A 15565-nucleotide genomic window follows, 5' to 3' on the forward strand; every position below is an offset into this window, starting at 1 on the left:
GGAGGCTGAGCTTGGAGTGTGTAATGCACAGACAGTGCAAGCCTCATCAAAGCATTGTCTGTAGGTCACAGTATTTAATATTGGTACATGCCCTTAGGTACATGCTGCTTGCATGCCCTGGGTCCTGACAGCTCTCTTTAAAGCTGGGAAAGGAAAAACAAAACCTGGATTCAGCCACATGCTTTATTCATTGATTTAACATAGGAATTCATTGGTGTAACTTCGGAATTTAAATCCTTCAGTTCTGGTGTTGATGTATTTTATTATTAAATCCTGTACTAAATGCGGAGGCAGATGGAACCTAGATGTAAATGGGAGGATTTCTGAAGCTAAATGTCCTATTTTATTGATATCTGTACCTCAGAGACAAGTTGCACTGGTTTGTACCTCACCAGTGTTGTCACTTTTCCCTATATTCTCTTGATTACCTTGATAATCTTCGGAAGGAAATTGGCCAGGATGCTTTGTCCTCTTTTGCTGCAGTTTCAGTTCTTTGGAGCCATTGACTGCTGCTGAAAATCAGAGTAGTCTTGGGACTGAAGTAGGAGGACAGTGGTCATGTGTTACTTTTTATTTTCTTTTTTCTCTTTAGTCAGAGTCGGGATTGAATGCACAAGAGGTAGAGTTTTGTGTTCAGACTTAGCTGTTTATTAATTCTTATTTATGTTACAATTAGTGCTACAGCACTTCTAGTTAACAAGTTAAAAATGAAGAAATGGTGGTGTATCTTGCTTGTTACAAGGTCTTTTGAGGCTTAATTGTCCAATTAAAAACTAACACCTAAATTATTTTTACTTTTGACTTAATGACCAAACACCCATGATCCATAATGCAGCATTTTCTATTTAATTAACAGCTACTACCTATACTCAAGAAGAAGAGGGACAAGAAGAAAGACATCTGCCCTAAAACCTCCATCTATTCATACATCCTATATATCAGCTTTATTTCTTAACATAATATTGGCTCTATAACAGTACATATGTTAAGTACCTGCTCCCTCAAAAAATTTAATTCCACTGACTCAGAGGTTTTGTTACTGCAGCTGCAAAGCATTGCTTGACCTGCAGCTAAGGCATAAATAGAAAATTACAGGCAGAATATTGAAGATAATTTAGGGTTAATAAAGATACATTGCTGCTGAAGCTGAAAAGAAGTTTATCTTCTATTTCAGCTGAAATGTAAAAAGTGCCATGTCAACAGCTTTTGAATATCTCTATGAGAAGATGAAAAGTATTTAAAAGAAATGGAATTGTATGTTCTGTCAACCCTTCATTTTTTCCTTTGCAACTTGTAAAACCTATTGAACTTGATGAAAAAAACAACAAAAGATTTGGTTCATTAAGTGCCTTCAGCTCAAGGTCTTTCACTGCCTAGGCACTGTTGCAGGCTCCTACTAATTAAGCATGTAAAGAACACATGATTTGTGCTTAGAAAGTATTTTTTTGCTATTAATTAAGGCAATCTAATTAAAAAGAGTAATTTTTCTAGTAGGAGATCTCACTTTTTGGAATGTTGGATAAGTAAGGGAAGTGAGTAATGTTTGATAAATCTAATTATTTTCATTTTTGCAAAAAGAATGTGAAAAACATACCTCTTAAACTGTTTTTATAACACTTGATTTGGTGTAAGCCAAGTTTATGTTGAAGCAAGAAATGGTGTCTGTTTTTAGGCTGCGAAAGCATCATTTCTTGTAATGGCATTGTAGAAACAGAGGCTAAAAATGAGTAATTACCTACTGCTTAAGATGCTGCAATGGCAGCCACTGCATCAAGGGATAATCTAAACAAAGGTTTCCTCATCATTCCCGGAAACTGCTCCCATTGTTCTTGCCGTGGCTGCTGCTGCTGATGGAAGGTGGTAATTGGCACTAATGCTTGTCATGCTGAACATTTTCAAGAGTCCTACATTTGTGAGAGAGACTGAAAAGTTGTAAGAAAATCAGAAGTTTAGAGTGTTTTCTCACCCAGTCCCCAGCATGGCTGAGCACATCTCTTGGGCAGGCAGAATTAAGACTAGGTTTGATTTCTGCAGAAGACATAAATACAGAGCCTAAGTAAAGTGGGCTGCACATAAACAACAGTGAGACTCGAGGGTAATTTCCTTCAAGTGAGTGGATAGTAGAAATATGACTTACTCCTGCATAGATTGATTTTGTTTTTATGAATGCAATTTATTTTAATATCTACCAAAAAGAGGCAAATTTATTTCCCATAAAATGTTAATGTTTTGTTCAATCTTCTATATTTTTTTACTACCCAGTTCAGCCAGCTACAATAGAAATGAAGAAGCTGTTCAAAACAAGCAGTCAGGGACACTTTATTTCTGTCTTCAACGTGGTACACAAGAGGTTCATGGGGTGGTCTGAGATTTGATATTGGTTCTGCATTAATGCTTGGTGCTTTCATTCTTTGGTGTAATGAATGTATTTGCATTTCATCTAAAATAGGGTAATTTCTGCAGGAGGGATTGCTTGCTTTAGTGTATACTGTAGAGTATAAGGATCTCCTGTAGGAGACCAAGAGCTCAAGAGGATTGTTTTATTGGAATATTTGTTCTGACTGGTGTGCTGAGAAGCACTGACCTGAAGCCCCAAATATCCTGGCTCTGCCATTTGATCTTTGAATTGTAATGTGCAAGGTGAACAGCAACACTTTGCTTTCATTTTTTTAATAGTTTTATTGATTTAGTTCCTCAAAATGAGACTCATTTCAACACTTTCACTCCTCCTCTCCCTTCTTCCCTCCTTTCTTTCTTCTCTCTCTTTTTCTTTTCATCTCTTTCCATATTCAGCAGATAAAAATCAAACACATGAATATTTTCAGTTAATTTTTTGACTTTTTAGCATTTTTACTCAGCTGTAAAATTATTGTGGCTATAAGTAATGTTTATGAGTATATTATACATACCCATAGTGAATGCCTAATTTAATAAAGACAGGCATTGTAGGCAGAGTTGCCCATCACTTTTATTACTTCATTTATATTTTTCTTTGTTATTTTATAGTCTTTTTCCACCAATAAAAGTGGTCACTGCTACACAATAGAAATTGTCTATTGTTCGGATTTTAGGCACTGCAAGATTTAATTGATTAATTTAATTGAAATGCTTGAAACTAGCAACATCAGAATGTTGTTTGCTTTTCAACATTAGATGCTTAATTAGTGATTTGGCAGATAGGACAAATAGGGAGGGTATTTCCTGATGGTGGATAATTCATTAAGTTGAGTGCCAACAGAAAATCTAAAATCCCCTAACTGCCATTAATTAATTACCAGGAAATACCTGGCTCGGGTGGAGCGGGTCATTATGCTTGTATTCCACGTAAAACTGTGAAAGGTGAAAAGAAATCAAAATAACTTAGGCAGTGTATTGTGCAAAGGCAGTACTCTGTCCTGGCTCTGGGGCTGTGCAGTGACACAAACAGGCCACCACATCTGTCCTGGTAACAAGCACAGCTCAGACACAAACCAGAACTTCACGGTGCCTTTGGGTTTGGCAGTGCACTGTGACCAGGATTTATGTTTACAGCAGGGTAGTGCTTCTATATTCGTATTTGAGAATGGTTTGGCTTGTTAATACCTCAAAGCAAAGGCCTCTGGAATGGTCTAAGAATGTTTAGGCAGTGGCTTCTCCCCTAACACACATTCACATGGGATAAAACTAGGTTACAAAACATGATGCAAGATATCAGGTTGCTAAAGTGTGTCCCTGAATTTTCGTCTGTGTTACAATCTACAGTTGCCCATTTGTTACTTTAAATTGCTTTACTAATAGAGACAAAAGAATAGATAGTCCTTGATAACAAACCATGTATATTTCACTCTGATTATACCATTATTTTCCAATATTTCAGAGGAAAAGGGAGGAGAAAGCAATTTTTCCCCCCCCAGCACTTCCTTTCCTGAGATGTCTATGTAATTGCTAACCAAGAGAAGTCTTGTTTTTCATTGAAAGAGAATTTTTAGTCTAAGATGTGGTGAACATTGATTCACAAACTTCATGGTTCTGGGATAGGAGGGCTGTATTACATTTATTTCTGCTCACACAAGTCCAAGTGAGAGGAGGACCAAGCCCAGAGAGGCAGCTTTAGTTTCCTTCTAATGAGCATAGCCATCCTTCTGGTGACAATAAACACAGGTAAATAAAATTGGAATCTGGTGCTATTTCAAATTAGTTCAAACTCTGTAAAGGCTTTTTTTTTTCTTTTGTGGATGTTTTGTTGGTTACCTGAGCATTTCAAAGTAGGTTGCAATTTACTATTTTTTTTTTTTAATTTGTTAATGTTATAATTGTCAGAGGAGATTTCCACTCTCTTCTTCCCTCCTTCAGCAGCAATTCAGATTTATATTTGGAAGGTACTTAGATGCATATGATCAAAGTTCAGCATTTCAGGTGCTTTGGGACCCCAAACCTTTTTCAAGTTAGAGTAATAAAGATTATTAAAGAGAAGAAACATAATCATCTCTAACATATTTCATATCAGGAGAGAGTATATGTGCAATTATACTGATACATTTCTTTCCATTTTTTAAACTCCCATTAGTGTGTACAAACTCTTCTTAAATACAACAAATCCTGAAGTGTAATTTAGACAATGAACATTCTAAATACTCAGGGCTTTCATCTAAATTTTAATTTAATAAAAATTGGAGTTTGGTGGGGATTTTGTGAGTTCAGTTTGTGTACACAAGGATTCTTCATACTGTTCAGAAGTAGGCTTGACAGAACATTTTGATTTGCTTTAGCCAAGGAACTTTTCCACCCCTTTTCTTCACCAGGCTGTGCAATAATTTTTTTCCACATCCTGACACCATCAACAGCTGATGGGTGAGCCCTGCAATTTTTCCACCATTGGACTTTCAAGAAAATGTGTGTGCAGAGATAGGAAAGTCACTTTAGGCCGTGGTGCAGAAGGTGGAGACTCAAATGGGACCAAGAAAGAAAGGGGGAACTATAGGAAGTGTACAGCAAAGTAGTTCATTTCCTTATATTTGTTAAATGAGTGAGTTCCCACACATTCACTTTGACCAGACTTATGTTACATTTTTAAGTACCCTTGAGAATCAGTTGATACCAGGCTTAGATAACTTATTGAGCCACTTTGTCTTTTCTTTAATAAAATAAATCAGATTTTTTTCCCCCAGGATGCTGTGTCTCAGCAAAATTTTAACGCCTTTAGAAGAATAGGAATTCTAATATATCTTAGAAACCCTGGCCAGGATTATTCAATGGCTACTTGTTTAAATTTAAACAGTGTTCCCAAGGGACAGGAAAAACTCCTGATAAGAAACAATGTAGTCTAATGGTAAAGATCTTATGATTGTGAGCTTTTCAGTGATCATTCTAATAATTCATGTACTTTCATAACAGAACAAGATATCTTGTACTTACAAATGAAGGGTGGATATTACTGCATAAACTACATACAATGCCTTTCAAGCTTTTTGTTTAGATGCTGTCTAAATACACAGCACAAATCCCTCTATCACTGAGATGAGTGGTACAACTTCAAAGGGAGAAAGAACATACCCACTTTATCTCATCTAGCAGAAATACAATAGGACAATGAATACAAGAACATTTCTATTTTTTCAGGTGTAAACCTAAGGACAAGAAAAGAATGTATTTTATTGCTCTTCTTCCCTGTGGGACACACCTAGGAAACATTATAGTGTACTAATTTTTTTAAAGTGAAGAGGAAATTGCAGATTTTGCTTGCAACCAGATCCCATTCAGATGATACAGCCATATTTCTTTCCAGCTAGACAACTAAATTATATTTCTGATTAAAAAGCTAATATCACATGGCCTTAAATTCAGAGCTGCTGATAGCCTTGTCCAAGAGGATCACCAAAGTTGTTGACATAATGCAGTTCTCAGGAAACCTGTTTTTAATGGAAATCACCTTTAGAAGTTAATATGCATAGAAAATTAAAAATTCTCTGACAGTAATTGCAATACATTCTTAATGAGGAAAACCGACCAAATATTTGAAATTTATTTGTTTCCTGGAAAATATAGAGAGGGTTTGAATGCCATTGGAAAGAAAAAATAATTAATTGTTTGATTTAAGGCAATTTATTATGCTTTGCATTACATAAAAAATAAAGTTCCCCAAGTTTCTTGTAGGTAGTACTTGGTTCCAACTAAAATGGCCTAAAGGTTTGCCAGCAGAGCTTCTGATTAGATATTATAAAAAGATTTTCACTGGAAGAGTGGTCAGCAGTTGGAATGAGTTGCTCAGGGTGGTGGTGGTGTCCAGGATCCATCTGGGTGCAGCACTTGGGTTAGGGGTGCCTCTTGTGGGATGAGTTAGGTTGGTGCCTGGGGCTGGGTGGTGTTGAAAGCCTCTTCCAAACTTTGGTGATTCTTGTGTGAATCTGGGATCTACACCGTGCAAAGGAATGGTGCAGTCCTTAATATACAGTGGTCAGATACTCTTTTCATGTCCTTAAGTTTGCAAATGATGATTTAACTGTGACTTGGACAAAAACTGAGCATGTGAGATTGAGGCATGTAGAGAGACATGGTTGTAACTTACCAGTACAGCTGCTAGAGCTGTTAGAAGAGTTCTTGCTGAGACAATAAACCACAAAAGGGCCCTCAAATTGCTAAAGGGAATCTTGAAATTGGAGTTCTTACAGATTCCTTTGGTTGTCTTAGCATTTTATTTCATTATTGCACGCTGAAGCTTGCTAGGAAATTAGATAATATGTGGATTTTATTTATTATGCCCATTGTAATAAAATTAAGTCTTTATGATTCAGTTTGCAATTATAATATTGGGGGAGGGTTATATGAAATTTCAGTTCAGCTTCCCATGTGAGTGTGTGGGAGGAATATGAGAATATTATTTCATTTTTTTATATGTACTCTTATTCAGTACCTTTCCCATCATATTGATTTTGTACATTAAATTGTATATTTAGCTTAGTTTACATTTAGCAAATTGCCCTGGCACTTAAATGAGTCAGTGAATGCAAAGTTTTCAAGCCCCTTTTTCTTTAAACGTGCCTTTGCTAAGAATCTTTACTAAGATTTTTCAGCTTTATCTTCACCAGTAGCACATGCTTTTGCATAGCATAAATGATGATATATGCAGTAAAATACTTGGGTTTTTCTTTTTGATAGTTGGTAAAGTTATATTCTATTCAAATGACACATAGAATAAGTCTTTCAAATAAAAGCTTTTTAATGAAACTTCATTTTAAGCCAGTGCTTTAATGTCTATCTAATACTGAGAGCTCCTGCACCTATCAAAGACCTGAGAATAAGAATAATTATGCTTTAAAAGAATTGACTTCCCTCTCAGGTCTTCAAATTTACTCATGATCTCTTCTCCACTGTAGGCTTGTACAAAATAATGCTGTTACACAGATCAGTGTGTGTCATGTCTATCCAAGGTAATGCAGAATGGAGCAAATGTGAAGTTTGTTCTAGTGTATCTTACTTTAGTGCTAGATTTCAGATGATAATTGTTCTTCAGATTTTTTTATTTTTATTGGAATCTACAGTGACAGGCCAATCAGAACACACTGGGTATATTTCCAAGAAAAACATTTTTTTCTTCAGCACCTTTAATACTGAAAAGACATGAGTCTGCACAGCTGGAGTTTCAGGTATTGGGGTGCTTGCAGAGTTGGAAGTCATGGTTTGTGTTGTTTTCATCAGTGAACCAGACAGCCTGAAGAGACATATCATTTGCACTTGCTGTCAAGACAGTGTCAAGGCATAGTTTCTTGTACTAAAAGGAAATTATATGGTTTTTTAAATTTAATTCAGCCAACCATTTTTTATGGATTATACTATTTTGATACATTTTTAATGTATAAAACACTGATTATTTCGAAAAAAGGTTTGTGACTTGATGTAATTTGCCATCTGCAAATTGTTTTTAATTACTCTGCATATTTTACTGACTTCCAATTCCACTCTTTTTCATCTACTATTCATAACTCTTGTCTGAAGGAACTCTGCTTGCTTTACAGACAATTGCAATTGTCTGGTATTACTTCTGACTTTTAAACAAAGCCAAGCAGTAGCCTTTCTCCTTCCAAAACACCATTGTATTTATTGTATGACAAATTATATATATTAACAAAACTTCAGGACTAATCTGGAGCTCTATTCCACAGGATTATGGGGATGCATATGCATGTCAAAGTTAATCTCACTAGAAATAACACAAGCAGAAGTAAGTCTTCACATCTCTAAATTAGCCTTTTAGCTCAAAGTAAAAAAAATGTGATGGTATTTCTGAGAAGATAAAAAGATTGAGATGTGCTTTTAGTACTTGCTTACATTTGTAAGGGCTAAAGTCATCATGGCACTAGTTCTGCCTGAGAATTAAATTCTCAAAGTTCACTCTAGCCATAAGGATAACTTAGCACAAAATACAAACATCTTGAAGAAGTGACAGAATGAGAGCCAAATGTCAGAATTTACAGGACAAACATTTAATTTCTGATTCCTAGATTTCATTAGATAAACACTGCACTGGAAGTGAAGAGGAAGCTTCTCTGAACTGTGGATGCTCTGGAGCTGGATACAGAAACCTGTCACTTGTGTCAATGTACAGACCCCTCTGGTTTCAGGAACAAAAGTATTTCCAACATCAGCTTGAAATTTAAATGACTTGACTCCATACAGTTCTTCCACAGGGTTCAGAGATCTTTTTAATAGCATAGAAACTGTGATGTTGCTGATGTTATTTGGTGTTTTCTGGTTTTATAGAACATCAATATCAGCTCTTCATCCCAAACCAGATCCTAAAAGTTTCCCCCCTGATGGTATTTCTGATTCTTAAAAACTAATCACTTATTCAGGATGCAGAGACTTCCACTGAGGTTTTACATTTGTCATGTAATTGAAGAGCACCTATGTCACACACATGTCACATACAATGTATGTGACTAACACTTGGATGAGAAGCAGAGGGAATCTTTGCTTTTGGGGCAGGTTCTTTCTTGATATGAAAAAGATCTGCAGCATTCACTGATGATCTCACAACTGACATGTGTCCCATCCTATTGCCAATGTTTCCTTGTTTTACTTCATCAGTTATGTCACTCTTCGACGCTTTTCCTATTGCATTCACATCACTTTTCTTATCTCTTTCCACATTTGTTTCCTTGTGGCATTGCCTCATTCAGTACATTACATTCTCCAAGTTTCTTCTAGATTAATCTTTTCTTCTTCTATGTAAAGGTTTTGTTTAGCCTTTGATTTATTTTCCTCTTGTGCCAGTTCCTTTCCTGCAATTTCAGTTGCACAGTTCTCTTTCAGGGTATTAACAATTCCCTGCCCTTATTGGCTTGCACACAATTAGGATTTTTCAGTCACTTTCTGGGATTTTACATTCTTCTATTTCTAGCATTTCTTATTACATCTGGACTTAAATTCATGTTAACCTCAACTGCAATTGATTCAGGACAAGCCTGAGTTTTAAGCATACTAAGGGAATCAATCTAATCAAAACTTAATTTTCAAGTTATTTCTCCAGCAAAGTTCTTTTGAATGCTGCTCCAGGCTCTCTGTCTTTCTCCACCAGCACATAACCATATGTGATTTTTTCTTTCTTAAACTGCTTTTTATAATTTCTGTACTTCATACAAAAAAAGAGGATAGTTTCCCATGACACTTGTACTTTCAGTATAAATTTTTGTCACAGGATAGTTTTTAAGGTTGGCATGATGTTGTGTTATCTCCAGAGAATTGCTTTGAACTCTTGTTTCAAAAAATCTTCTTTCCATTGTTCTAAGTTATTTTTCTAGGTTTATTAGAAGTTCATTTGACTATTTGCATTAAAAGTTAGGAAAAAAGCATGTCTAACCAAATATATGAAAATATAAACATTTGTATTTATTTTTGCTATTGTGAAAATTCTATATTTGAGCAAAATTTCCTGAAATCAATGAATTTGGTGAAAGTAAATACAACTTTCAGAGGACTCGAGCTTAGTCTGAGTTGTCACCAAAATGAAGGGAAATCTTTTTCATTCAGAGCTTCTCAATACTGCAGTTTACTGTCAGTAAAGTAAATATTTTACTTTTTCTACAGCCTTAAGAATAACATAGCATAATTAATATTAAGTTAGTGTACTTTTCCATTAAAAGATAATTTATAGAGAAAATCGCACCTTCCCTGTCATTAGGAAGGCTGAGCAAATTAGTTAGAATTTATAATCTAGGTTTGAATTCAAATAATTTTTTCACCTTTCTTATGATGGCTATAAACTTACATTTTAAACTGGAATTGGAGGGAGAAGTTAATTTTCAGAAGTGAGTAATTCTGTAGATTAAACCAGTGTGTACATAGTGCCTGATACTTCCTAAGTAGAACAGACAATGTTTTATTAATTTCTTTTGTTTCTTTAATTTTTGAAATATTGTGGCATTTTTTCTGTCTTTATTTACTTTTATCTAATTGTAGGGCAGATGAAAAGGCAATGCAGAAGCTGGGGAGAGAGGTAAATCTTCTTTCTAGCTGTAGACACAGAATTTAACCTGTGGAAGGGACACTTCCACCTTTTCATGCTCTGTTTCTTCCCTCTGGAGACATCTTAGACCAGACCAGTCAGGACTAAAAATGGCATTAAATTTGGAATCTCTACTCGTATTCACCCAAGTTATCCTGAGGTACAGCTGTTTATCAGAAAATTTGCTGCTCTCAAATTCTTTATTGCATTAGGTACAAGGAATTATTTTCCTTCAGAATTAGACTTTTCTTCTTTAATATTTATTGCATTCTGTTTTTGTACTTTTTGGTTTGTATTCTAAGTTTTGGAAGAGGAACGAATGATTTTATTGTTACAGAAAACAAATTTCACCAATTTTAATGCAGCCATTGTTTTTTGATTTGTGTCTAATTTTAGCTTTTGTCATTTTCTCCCTTTCTTATTCAGTTTTCAGAGTGGGACACACCCCTATACAGTGTGTTATATAGCTTACACTTACATAGTAAACTATAACTGCAAATCCCAGGGAAAGGCAGTGGTAATAAGGGATAAACACAGTATCCTGTTAGGAAATGGTGCTTTGTAGGCAAAAGCTTCCTTCTCCTTAGATTGATATTGGACAAAGAAAATTGGTTGTGCTTATATTTGAAACCAGTCTCTAGCAGGCCAGTTCACTTGCCCCTGCACTGGGCTGTGTCTCAGTTTTCTGTGCTGATCTCTGTTTCTGTTTGATGTTTTGTGCCTGGCAGTGCAGCTGCATTGGCAGCACTTTAATTGGTATGAGAGGGCAAAAGTCAAATCTTCCCTGTTCCAAGCTGTAGTCCCTAAAGACAGGAAGTTTGTGCCCTGTGAGGCAGGAACCTTGTTCAGTCCCAGAGGCTCAGGTAAGAAAGCAGAGCAAGCAGTAAATATATGCTAAAGTCTGACCAACTGCAGCCTGAATCTCAGCTGGGAAGGTGGACTGACCCCATTTTCTTCATCAGAAATAAAACCCATGCCTACGTGCCTGTGCAGTCTGAGAAACAGAGTGAATATTCTCTCAACACAGAGGGACCAACATGAGCCCTTTTTCCTGCCTGAAAGCCACAATTTGTGCTGAAGCCTTGCAGGGCTGATCCCTAATGGCAATATCTGGCCCAGAATACAGATTAGGTGCTGCTCCACTGCTTTGGCTTTGGTAGTGAGCAGTGTGTCAGCTGTAAAAAGAGCTGATTTACACACCTCCACTAATCCCCTGGACAAGGCTCTAATGAAATATGCTAATTGGAGCTTCCATTAATTTTAATGAGATTTCCCCTTGGGAGTGTTAGCCCATGAAGACACCAGTATTTTTTGTGTGCTCAGTGTGATGTTTCTGAAGGCTACTGACAGTACCCATAATGGAGATACATGAACAGCAACCAGAATTAGGATTGCCATGTATCCTGAGGCGTCCTCATTTCCATGCAGGTTCTCAGTGTAGGCAGGAAAGCCTCACTAGGGTTCCCATGAAGCAAAAGTAGACATGCTCTGAAGAAAACCAGATGATGAAGACAATTCTGAGAATGTGCTCTTGAGTGAATACAACTTGGTGTTTGTTTTTAATATGTGTAACCATGAAGGGATTTTAAAAAAAGGGCCTGAATGAGAACTATTGTTAGTAAAAGCAAAACTCACTGCAGAATAGGAAAAAACAACTAAAGAACCAAAACAAACAAAGGGTAAGCAGGTGCAGAAGAAGAAAAAAATATGTAGTTCATTTAAACATTTTAAATTTTGAAAATAAATCTGTTTCCTCATTGTTCTGAAGAACCTGAGCATAATTACACAGATTTACTGTCCTTCTCTTTGATGATTTTGACTGCCAAGTTGCAACAGAAAGTGAATAATTTTGCTAATGAGAGGGGAATTTTCCTCTAAGTTTGAATTCTTTCCTTTATCTTTACCTATTTTTTAATGGGTGTCTACTTCTTTCTTATTTAGGCAGCTTTAGGGACTTTATTGCAAATTTTAGCCTTAAAAATGCATACTGCAATGAATTCCACTGTCATTAGTAAACCAAGGAATCATTTAGAAAACCCAAACAAAATCCAAGGTACAGGGGAGTTAGACATATATAGTAAGAATGGGCTTCTGTCACGGTGAGCTTATACTTGGAAGGGACCAAATAATAAGAGAAATGTTATTATCTCATTTAAGAATGTGGGATGAAGAACAGAGCAATGATGTGACTTGACTAATGGTGTAGGTCTGAGCTGGGAACAGAATCCAGACTGCCTGACTCCCTAGGCAGAGCATTAAACAGATTGCCTTTCTCTCCTCCTTGAGAAATAAGTGAGGGCTACCTCTTTAACAGCCTGGATTTGATGAAATATACACTGTACATTTGATTTAGTGAATTATCTTTTATCACAATGATGATATTTTCTAAAAGAATCTATAGTGGAATTCACTAATTATAAATTATTTATAGGTTCAGTGTGTCACTACCATAATGATACTTCTTGCTAATCAAAGTGACTGTATCATGTCAGAAGACACTGGTGTTTATCTTTCAGGGGAATAAGCACCAGAAAATGCTGCACAGGATTTCTGTTCTTTGTAAGCAGCCCTTGTTAACATTTAACCCTGAAACACATGGTCTTAGTCTCAAGGAGCAAAAATAAATCTGTTGCCTCGAAAATGGTTTTAAATATATATGCAAAAGTTTATATTTTTTGACTTAGTATGATCTACTGTGCACTGCAGAATACCCCTTTAGAACCAACCATGGTGATAGAGCAGATTTCTTTCAACCATGGTGGTATACATGTCCAAAAGAAATGTTCTTACAGTTTACCTCTATAAAATACATTGTTCATTTGTAAATGAGAATCCCAGTCCTACTGGAGGCTGAATTGGGTAGAGCTAAGCCTGAGATGCACAACTTGGTAAAAGCAAATTACCTAAAATTAAACCAATCCATGTTTAGAGTGGACTAGAACTCACAAAAGAAAAGAAATATGTTGCTTAACTCCATAGAAGGTGTATAAAAGGGTGAGCAGTATGATCTGTAGAAATGGGGGTTAAAGTGGAATTTTCCTTACTCAGTACACTCACTGTGACAAAAGCTGGAGCTTGCACATTATGTATTCCCAGACATGTCCCTAAGCTATCTTTAATGAATGCTCTTCTCATTAATTTAAATGCTGCTAACATGCAGCTAGCAATAAGATAATTGAAGAAGTTCCTAATTTAGAAGCAGGCTCTCTGGTTATTCCACATGAAGTAGCAGAGCTATACATTGTTAAATTCAGGGCAGAAATATGAGTTTTCAGAGATGTTTTTAACAGCACTGGGGAGGGGGAGAGGAGTAGGAAAGAGAAATACTGGTTTTTAGAGGAGGAAAGTGACTGTGGGCTTGAAGGACTATAAATTTATTTTCCTCAGGCCTACTGTCTTCCAGGAGAGATTTTGTCTTCATGGTAATTAAAGTTTTTGGGGCAGGAGCTTTCCTTTTGTTTTCTACTTGCACAGATTAAGGGTAACAAAGTTCTGGAGCAGTAAATTGGGGGACCACAGCAATTCACTAGGAAGAACATTAGGAAGACTATAACATGAATGCAAGTAATACATTATTTCAAGGACATTCTAGCAAAGGAGGAAAATTCCTTCTTTCTTCTGCTGGTGAATTCAGGAGCTTCCCATATCTGTTGCTAGGACACCTGCCATCCAAAACAGCTTTGTGCAGAGGGTAACCTCTTTTCTCATTCCTTTGGATAGTTTTCCCTGGATTCAATCCTGAGTTTTCTGTCAGTTACCTCTAATTTCCATTTTAGTAGATATGTGAGAGTGACCCAGCACTGTAAAGTAGCTCATGCTGACATATTTTTCTGTAAAAACTTATAGATGTAGGGAAGTTGAGAGGCTTCAATACAAAACCATAAAACCTGTCTGCTTCCTTTACTGGAGTTTGCTCCAAAGCATTATGAACTGAAGATTAGAACTTTTATGTCTATGGAAGCTGAATTTAGCTGGCTTTGGTTTTGTGGCATTTCATGTCAAAGCTGTAGAGAAATTATTTAATTCTTCATTTTGAAATATTTTAGCAGAAGGAGGCCTTATTATAAGTGAATATGCAACATCTGATAATTGATTTCTGCCTCTGTGCATCAAAATCAGTGGTGTAGTGACTTCTTCAAAAATGTTTAAAATTAGAACAACTCTGGATTTTGTTTGGTTTTTAAAACAGGAAAAAGCCCCATACTTCTGTAGTTTGTTTTTATAATAAACCAGGAAAAAGAGTTCAATTAAAATATTGTGTGAGGTAAAATAACTGAATTTCAGCAAAACTGGCTTCTAGCCTGGCTTTGTATGACCATATTTGTCTAATACAAATAATCCAAAATTTAATATTGTACTGAAACTACATTTTTAATTGCATAGTTCTTTATATCTAAGAAAAAAATCCCAAATTAAAAAAAAATGGAAAAAGTCAGGTTTAATGTTGTTAGTTTAATATCCAAGCATAATAAACCTATAGATAATAAACAGATATTTTAATGTTTAATATGTAAGGAAGCTCTTGTCCCAGCCATGTGTACCTAAATGTTTCAAATGTTCTATTTTTTCTTTAGGAGCCTGATTCATCAGCTGCTCTCAGCCAAGCACTGCTGACTGAACACTGTGTGCTTGTGCAGGTGGGTACAACTCTGACCATTTAAAATGGCTCTAAAGGCTTTCTTACACTGTGAGGGTAAGGAATAGAAGATTTTCTGAATTCCAAGTTAGATTAATCTCCTATATATATATGTATATATATGTGTGTATATATATATAAGCCTAACATTAGCAGGAGTCAGAGTCACCAGTGAAATTTTTGTCTTTTTTTTTTTTTTTTGTCTTATTTTTAAACAATTCTCTTGTTTTCAGCAGCATATAAATTCCTGTAAATTTTATAATTTTAACTTTTCTTGGAGATTATTTGAAAAGTCTCTTGGATATACACAACTCATGCAGTTGGATGTTGAGCAGCTGCTATAAAACTCAAAAAACTAAAGAAATCACAGCAGCCATAGAATTCCCAGTCTTTTTGATGAATGATTCAAAGGAAATCTTTGTGCTTGTAATTCAAAACCACAGTGATTA

The 15565-nt window shown here is 35.8% G+C and overlaps 1 long non-coding RNA gene across 2 annotated transcripts in view; it reads left to right on the plus strand.

Annotated features, from left to right (window-relative positions):
- The window catches only part of LOC306804326, an 82485-nt gene extending 67377 nt beyond the window's left edge, over positions 1 to 15108 (plus strand). The window contains exons 2-5 of one of the 2 annotated variants that reach the window (XR_013774852.1): positions 7353 to 7406; positions 8139 to 8197; positions 8478 to 8605; positions 15055 to 15108. This is a non-coding gene — a long non-coding RNA (uncharacterized lncRNA). Of the gene's footprint in view, positions 1 to 7352; positions 7407 to 8138; positions 8198 to 8477; positions 8775 to 15054 lie in introns of those variants that run through there. The other variant, XR_013774853.1, reaches the window with a different exon arrangement.
- Positions 15109 to 15565: the final 457 nt, after the last annotated feature.

Source organism: Erithacus rubecula, assembly GCF_903797595.1.
Source record: "Erithacus rubecula genome assembly, chromosome: 8".
NCBI classification, from domain to species: Eukaryota; Metazoa; Chordata; class Aves; order Passeriformes; family Muscicapidae; genus Erithacus; species Erithacus rubecula.